Raw genomic sequence first — 8598 nt, forward strand, 5'->3', positions numbered from 1 at the left:
GGGTTGTGGTATCTTAAAACTTCTTAACATCGTTTTCCAAATTGTGAGTTAGTCCATACGTGATATATACTAGACAAAAAAGTTATGTATAGGTAAGTCTACAAATAATTACGAATCGACATGGATTTTTGCACGGTACGTAGAGAACCAGAATTGAAATATGGTGGTCGCCTATATCAGGGCTATATATATAATTATGAACTTGGTATGGACCAATTTTTGTGTGATTGGGGATCGATTTACCTGAGGGCTATATATATCTATAGACCGATATGGACCTAGTTAGGCATGGTTGTTAACGGCCATATATTAGCACAATGTACCAAATTTGAACTGACTCGGATGAAATTTGCTCCTCCAAGAGACTACAAAACCAAATCTCGGGATGGTTTATATGGGGGCTATATATGATTACGGACTGATATGGACCACTTTTGGCATGGTTGTTAAATGTCATATACTACCACCACGTACCAAATTTCAACCAGATCGGATGAATTTTACTTCTCCGAAAGGCACCGGAGGTCAAATCTGTCGTTCGGTTTATATGGGGGCTATATATAATTATGGACTGATATGAACCAATTCCTGCATGGCTGTTGGATACCATATATTAACATCACGTGCCAAATTTCAATCGAATCGGATGAATTTTGCTCTTCCAAGGGGCTCCGGAGGTCAAAATTTCGACCAATTTTTGCATAGGTGTTTGAGGCCATATATTAACACCACGTACCAATTTTCAACCGGATCGGATGTATTTTGGTCTTCCAAGAGGCACAGCAAGCCAAATTGGGGAATCGGTTTATATGGGGGCTATATGTAATTATGGACCGATGTGGACCAATTTTTGCAAGGTTGTTAGAGACCATATACTAACACTATGTACCAAATTTCAGCCGGATCGGATGAAATTTGCTTCTCTTAGAGGCACCGCAAGCCAAATCGGGGAACCGGTTTATATGGGTTCCCCATAAAAAAAATTTCTATTGAAATAAAATTTTGACAAAATATTCTATAGAAATAAAATTTTGACAAAATTTTTTATAGAAATAAAATGTTGACAAAATTTTCAATAGAATTAAAAATATTGATCAAATTGTCTATAAAAAAAAAGTTGACCAAATTTTCTATAGAAATAATATTTTTGACAAAATTTTCTATAGAAATAAAATGTTGCCAACTTTTTTATAGAAATAAAATTTTGCCAAAATTTTCCATAGAAATAAAATGTTGACAAAATTTTCAATAGAATTAAAAATTTTGATCAAATTGTCTATAAAAATAAAATGTTGACCAAATTTTCTATAGAAACAATATTTTTGACAAAATTTTCTATAAAAATAAAATTTTGACAAAATTTTTTATAGAAATAAAATTTTGACAAAATTTTCTATAGAAAAAAATGTTGACAAAATTTTTTATAGAAAAAAAAATTGATAAAATTTTCTATAGAAATATAATTTTGACAAAATTTTCTGTAGAAAAAAACTGAGACAAAATTTTCCATAGAAATAAAATTTTGACAAAATTTTCTGTAGGAATACAATTTTGACAAAATTTTCTATAGAAATAAAATTTTGTCAAAAGTTTCTATAGAAATAAAATTTTGACAAATTTTCTATAGAAAAAAATGTTGACAATATTTTCTATAGAAATAAAATTTTGACAAAATTTTCCATAGAAATAAAATTTTGACAAAATTTTCTGTAGATATAAAATTTTGACAAAATTTTCTATAGATATAAAATTATGACAAAATTTTCTATAGAAATAAATTTTTTCAAAATTTTCTATAGAAAAAAATTGAGACAAAATTTTCCACAGAAGTAAAATTTTGACAGCATTTTCTGTAGAAATAAAATTTTGACAAAATTTTCTATAGATATAAAATTGTGACAAAATTTTCTACAGAAATAAAATTTTGTCAAAATTTTTTATAGAAATAAAATTTTGCCAAAATTTTCTAGAGACATAAAATTTTGACAGAATTTTCTATAGAAATAAAATTTTTAGAAAAATTTCTATAGAAATAAAATTTTAAAAAAATTTTCTAAAAAATATAAATTTTTCTATAGAAAAACGATTTTGACCAAATTTTCTACGAAATAAAATTTTGACACAATTTTTCTATAGAAATAAAATTTTGACCAAATTTTCTATGAAATAAAATTTTAGTTTAGTCAATGCATGGTTTTAAGCTGAAATACTGAAAGCTGAAAAACCAGCAATATTGATTGAAGAATAAACCAACAACAACAAACAAAACGAAATAAAATTTTTACAAAATTTTCTATAGAAAAAAAATTTTGACAAACTCTTCTACAGAAATAAAATTTTGACAGAATTTTCTATAGAAATAAAATTATGACAAAATCTTCTATAGGAATAAAATTTTGACAAAATTTTCTATAGAAATAAAATTTTCTATAGATCTAAAATTTGACTAAATTTTCTATAGAAAAAAATGTTGACAAGATTTTCTATAGAAATAAAATTTTGTCAAAATTTTTTATAGAAATAAAATTTTGACAAAATTTTCTATAGAAATAAAATTTTGACAAAAATTTAGAAATAAAATTTTAAAATAACTACTTTTTTCCAGAGGCGAAATAATCGTAAGGCAATTTGTGAAAATGAAAATAATTTACAATTAAATTGATATCACACTCTCCTCCTCTCTTAGTATCAAGAACACACCCTATGGAATTGAATTTAATTCCATTTGATTTGATTGGAGGTGAATTCCAAACGGCCGTTAAACGAAACAGACGGAGTGGGAAATTATTTCAAACGAAGAAATAAAAGGAAGCCAAGCAATGGTGAAAAATACATAGGGGGTAGATGGAATACAAAAGAACTTAAGTCAAAATAAAAAAGAAAAACAAAATCGTTTTTTTTTTTGTTTTTCTATACAAATACTACAGATATGTGTTACAACCTAATTCAGATTCTATAGAAATAAAATTTTGACAAAATTTTCGATAGAAATAAAATTTTGACAAAATTTTTTATAGACATAAAATTTTGACAAAATTTTTTATACACATAAAATTGTGACAAAACTTACTATAGAAATAAAATTTTGAGAAAATTTTCTGTAGAAAGAAAATTTGGATAAAATTTTCTATAGAAATAAAATTTTGAAAAAATTTTCTATGGAAATAAAATTTTGACAAAATTTTCGATAGAAATAAAATTTTGACAAAATTTTTTATAGACATAAAATTGCGACAAAACTTGCTATAGAAATAAAATTTTGAGAAAATTTTCTGTAGATAGAAAATTTGGATAAAATTTTCTATAGAAATAAAATTTTGAAAAAATTTTCTATGGAAATAAAATTTTGACAAAATTTTCTATGGCAATAAAATATTTGACATTTTCTACAGAAGTAAAATTTTGACAAAATTTTCTATATGAAATCAAATTGTTGCAAACATTTCTTAAGAATTTAAATTTTGACAAAATTTTCTATACAAATGAAATTTTGGCAAAATTTTCTATAGAAATAAAATTAAAAAAATCTAGAAATTAACATTTGACAAGATTTTTTATATAAGAAAATTTTGAAAACCTTTTAGAGAGAAATAACATTTTGAAAAAATTTTCTATAGCAATGAAATTTTGTAAAATAACTTTTTTGTTTGGTATTTTTGGGTACAATTTTATAATTTTTTTTTTTTACAAAATTTTCTATAGAAATAAAATTTTGACAAAATTTTCTATATAATAAATAAATGTTTGAAATAATTTTCTATAGAAATAAAATTTTGGCAAAATTTTCTATAGAAGTAAAATTTTTACAAAATTTGCTATAGAAATAAAATTTTGCAAAATAATTTTTTTTTTTTATACAAATTTTAGTCCCTCCCGGTCATGAATAAAATTCCAAGACTTAACAAACTTAGTATTCAATCTTGGTACAAAATAAACTAATTTTTGCAATACTATACTCACAACACAATTCAAATATATTTGTGTGTTTGCAATGAGTGTTAAAAATAAATTAAACAGCAATCGAAACAAAAGCCCAAAGAGCCATTTGTCATAGCGACAATAGTCACACTTCCATAGAGTCGATGGTCCATGGACCTCCAACGGTTCAAACTTAAAAAACATCACACCGCACATAAACCATCACACATTGCAGCACATACTACCTATCTACCTACCTTCCTACCTAGCCACCCACCCTCAATTCGCCATCAACCAAATCATCAATCAAACAAAGTTAACAAATTTTTAAGGCCTTTGTGACCCAAACACCACACGGCTAAAGCTTAAAATAACCAACCATCCAACCAACTGGAACAATGGCCAACAAACTAATTTAACAACAATCTGTAAAAAACGACCCGAAACAAAGCTCCAAACACCAAACAACCAAAAAAGGTGGAGTCCAATTCATTGCGACAAATTGACTGATTTCTTGTTGAAATCCGTATTAGAAAACAATTTCGTCTAAACGAACTTAAATTGCCTTTAAGCGGCAATAATCACGCATTGCAAACATTTGATGCCGAACAATGTTGGTTGGTTGTCGCAAAATATCTGACAATGGGGTAATTGTAGGAATGAAAAACCATTTATCATAGAGTACAGCGCTGTAGGGAAGGGGGCTGATGACATTTGTAAGGTGAGGCAAGATTCCTCACAGTTGTACAGATTTAAAAATTAAACACCTACCAAATACTGGAAAAAATGAATGAAATAAAATAAATTAAATTGAACTAAATTAAATGAAATTGAGATGAACTGAAATACGAATTGAACTATATTGAACTGAATTGAATAAAAGTCACAAACACGGTTGCCACTCGAGCCAAATGTAATCTACCAAATTTTTAAGAAAATTTTACCAAAAAACTACCAAATAGAAAAATCTTATAATAAGATATAAGCAAGTTTTGTCAAATTTTTATTTCTATAGAAATTTTTGTCAAAATTTTATTTCTATAGAAAATTTTGTTAACATTTTTATTGCTATAGAAAATTTTGCCAAAATTTTATTTCAGTAGAAACTTATGTGAAAAAATTATTTCTATAGAAATTTTGTTAAAATTTTTATTGCTGTAGAAAATTTTGTCAACATTTTATTTCTGTAGAATGTTTTGCCAAAATTTTATTTCTAAAGAAAATTTTATCAAAATTTTATTTCTATAGAAAATTTTGTCACGATTTAATTTTTATGGAAAATTTTGTCAAAATTTTATTTATATGTTCTATTTTGTAAAAATTTTATTTATATAGAAAATTTTGTCAACATCTTATTTATATAGAAAATTTTGTAAAAATTTTATTTATATAGAAAATTTTGTAAAAATTTTATTTATATAGAAAACTTTGTCAAAATTTCTATATCTATAGAAAAATTTGTCAAAATTGTATTTCTATAGAAAATTTTGTCAAAATTTTATTTTTATAGAAAATTTTGTCAAAATTTTATTTTTATACAAAATTTTGTCAAAATTTTATTTCTATAAAAAATTTTATTTCTATAGAAAATTTTCTCAAAATTTTATTTCTATAGAAAATTTTCTCAAAATTTTATTTCTATAGAAATTTTTCTCAAAATTTAATTTGTATAGAAAATTTTCTCAAAACTTTAACCATTGCAACACGGAGCCACCGCTGTGCTTGGACAAGGTCGTGGGTTCGGTTCCTGCTTCGACCGAACACCAAAAAGTTTTTCAGGGGTGGATTATCACACCTCAGTAATGCTGGTTACATTTCTGAGGGTTTCAAAACTTCTGCAATGTGGAACGTCGTTCGGACTCGGCTATAAAAAGGAGGTCCCTTGTCATTGAGCTTAACATGGAATCGGGCAGCACTCAGCGATAAGAGATAAGTTCAGCACTGTGGACTATGGACTGAATAGTCTAAGTGAGCCTGATACACTGGGATGCCACCTAAAATAACCTATAGAAAATTTTGTCAAAATTTTATTTCTATAGAAAATTTTGTCAAAATTTTATTTCTATAGAAAATTTTGTCAAAACCTTAACTTTTAAAGTCGTGGGTTCGATTCCTTCTTCGACCTAACACCAAAAAGTTTTTCAGGGGTGGGTTATCCTGAGGTGGGATAACCCACAAAGCTTCAAAGTGGTTTCACTGCAATGTGGAGCGCCGTTCGGACTCAGCTTTAAAAAGAAGGTCCGTTGTCATTGAGCTTAACATGGAATCGGGCAGCACTCAGTGATAAAAGAAAAGTTCACCAATGTGATATGACAATGGACTGAATAGTCTAGGTGAGCCTGATACACCGGGCTGCCACCTAACCTAACCTAACATAACCTATAGAAAATTTTGTCAAAATTTTATTTCTATAGAAAATTTCCTCAAAATTTTGTCAAAATTGTATTTCTATAGAAAATTTTGTCAAAATTTTTATTGCTGTAGACTATTTTGTCAACAAATTATTTCTATAGAAAATTTTGTTATTCTTTTTGTGAACAAATTATTTCTATAGAAAATTTTCTCAAAATTTTATTTCTGTAGAAAATTTTTTCAAAATTTTATTTCTATGGAAAATTGTCTCAAAACTTTATTTCTATCGAAAATTTTGGCAAAATTTTATTTCTATTAAAAATTTGGCAACAAATTATTTGTATGGAAAATTTTGTCACAATATTATATCTATAGAAAATTTTGTCAAAATTTTATTTCTATAGAAAATTTTGTCAATACTTTATTTCTATAGAAAATTTTGTCAAAATTTTATTTCTATAGACAATTTTGTCGAAATTTTATTTCTGTAAAAAATTTTCTCAAAATTTTAGTTCTATAGAAAATTTTGTCAAAACTTTATTTCTCTAGAAAATTTTGTCAAAATTTTATTTCTATAGAAAATTTGGTCATAATTTTATTAATATAGAAAATTTTGTCAAAATTTTATTTCTATACAAAATTTTGTCAAAATTTCATTTCTATAGACAATTTTGTCGAAATTTTATTTCTGTAAAAAATTTTTTCAAAATTTTATTTCTATAGAAAATTTTGTCAAAATTTTATTTCTATAGAAAATTTTGTCAAAATTTTATTTCTATAGAAAATTTTGTCAAAATTTTATTTCTACAGAAAATTTTGTAAAAATTTTATTTCTATAGAAAATTTTGTCAAAATTTTATTTATATAGAAAATTTTGTCATAATTTTATTTATATAGAAAATTTTGTCAAAATTTTATTTCTATAGAAAATGTTGTCAAGATTTTATTTCTATAGAAAATTTTGTTGAAAAGGAATCGAATTTAATTGAATTGAATTAGAAAATTGCTGAACTACTGGAATCCTAAGTTTAAAAAATAATATTTTTAAGGCACAGGTAATGCTTTTACATTTAATTAAAATTTCTATATTAATCAAGTATATACAGCACTAAGTTAAGCCGGGCCGAATCTTAAATACCCACCACCATGAACCAAATATTAGGGTTTCCTTTGAAATTTCAGGAGGCCTTGAGGGCTTGAGGATACTTCCCGAAGATAAATTTAAAGATTTCACCTATGAGGACTATATCAGATTCTGGATTTATAAGAGCCATTTTTGTTTGAGTTTTAGAGGAATCATTAACATCTCTTGTAATTATGCAAGAAAATTATAAAATAACGTCTTGATTTGAAATCTTAAATCTGTAGAAGTAAAATCTGGAAATTTTACATTGAGTTTCAAGCAATTTTCATGATCAGTGCGCCTTCTATACCCTCAAGAAGTGAAGCCGGTCTATATGGAGGCATTACCAAATGGACCGATAAAAACTTAATCCGATACACGTTTTTGTGGGCCTAAAATACCAGAATATTTACAATTTCAGGCAAATAGGATAAAAACTTCGGATTCTAGAAGCCCAAGAAGTAAAATCGGGAAATCGGTCTATATGGGGGCTATACCAAAATATGGACCGATACTCACCATTTTTGGCACTCCTCTTTATGGTCCTAAAATACCTCTAGATTTCCAATTTCAGGTAAATTGAATAAAAACTGCGGTTTCTATAAGCCCAAGAAGTAAAATCGGGAGATCGGTCTATATGGGGCTATACCAAAATATGGACCGATACTCACAATTTTTGGCACACGTATTTGTGGTCCTACAATACCTCTAGATTTCCAATTTCAGGTAAATTGAATAAAAATTGCGGTTTCTATAAGCCCAAGAAGTAAAATCGGGAGATCGGTGTAAATGGAGCCTATACCAAAATATGGACCGATACTCACCATTTTTTGGAAACCTCTTTATGGTCATAAAATACCTCTAGATTTCGAATTTCAGGCAAATTGGATAAAAACTACGATTTCTATAAGCCCAAGACCCCAAATCGGGAGGTCGGTTTATATGGGGACTATATCAAAACCTGGACCGATATAGCCCATCTTCGAACTTGACATGCGTGCAGACAAAATACGAGTTTGTGCAAAATTTCAGCACGATTGCTTCATTATTGAAGACTGTAGCCTGATTACAACAGACAGACAGACGGACATCGTTATATCGTCTTAGAATTTCTCCCTGATCAAGAATATATATACTATCTATAGTCGGAAATCGATATTTCGTTGTGTTACAAACGGAATGACAAACTTATTATATCCCCGTCA

The sequence above is a fragment of the Haematobia irritans genome, chromosome 1 (assembly GCF_050003625.1).
Source record: "Haematobia irritans isolate KBUSLIRL chromosome 1, ASM5000362v1, whole genome shotgun sequence".
In the NCBI taxonomy this organism is placed as follows: domain Eukaryota; kingdom Metazoa; phylum Arthropoda; class Insecta; order Diptera; family Muscidae; genus Haematobia; species Haematobia irritans.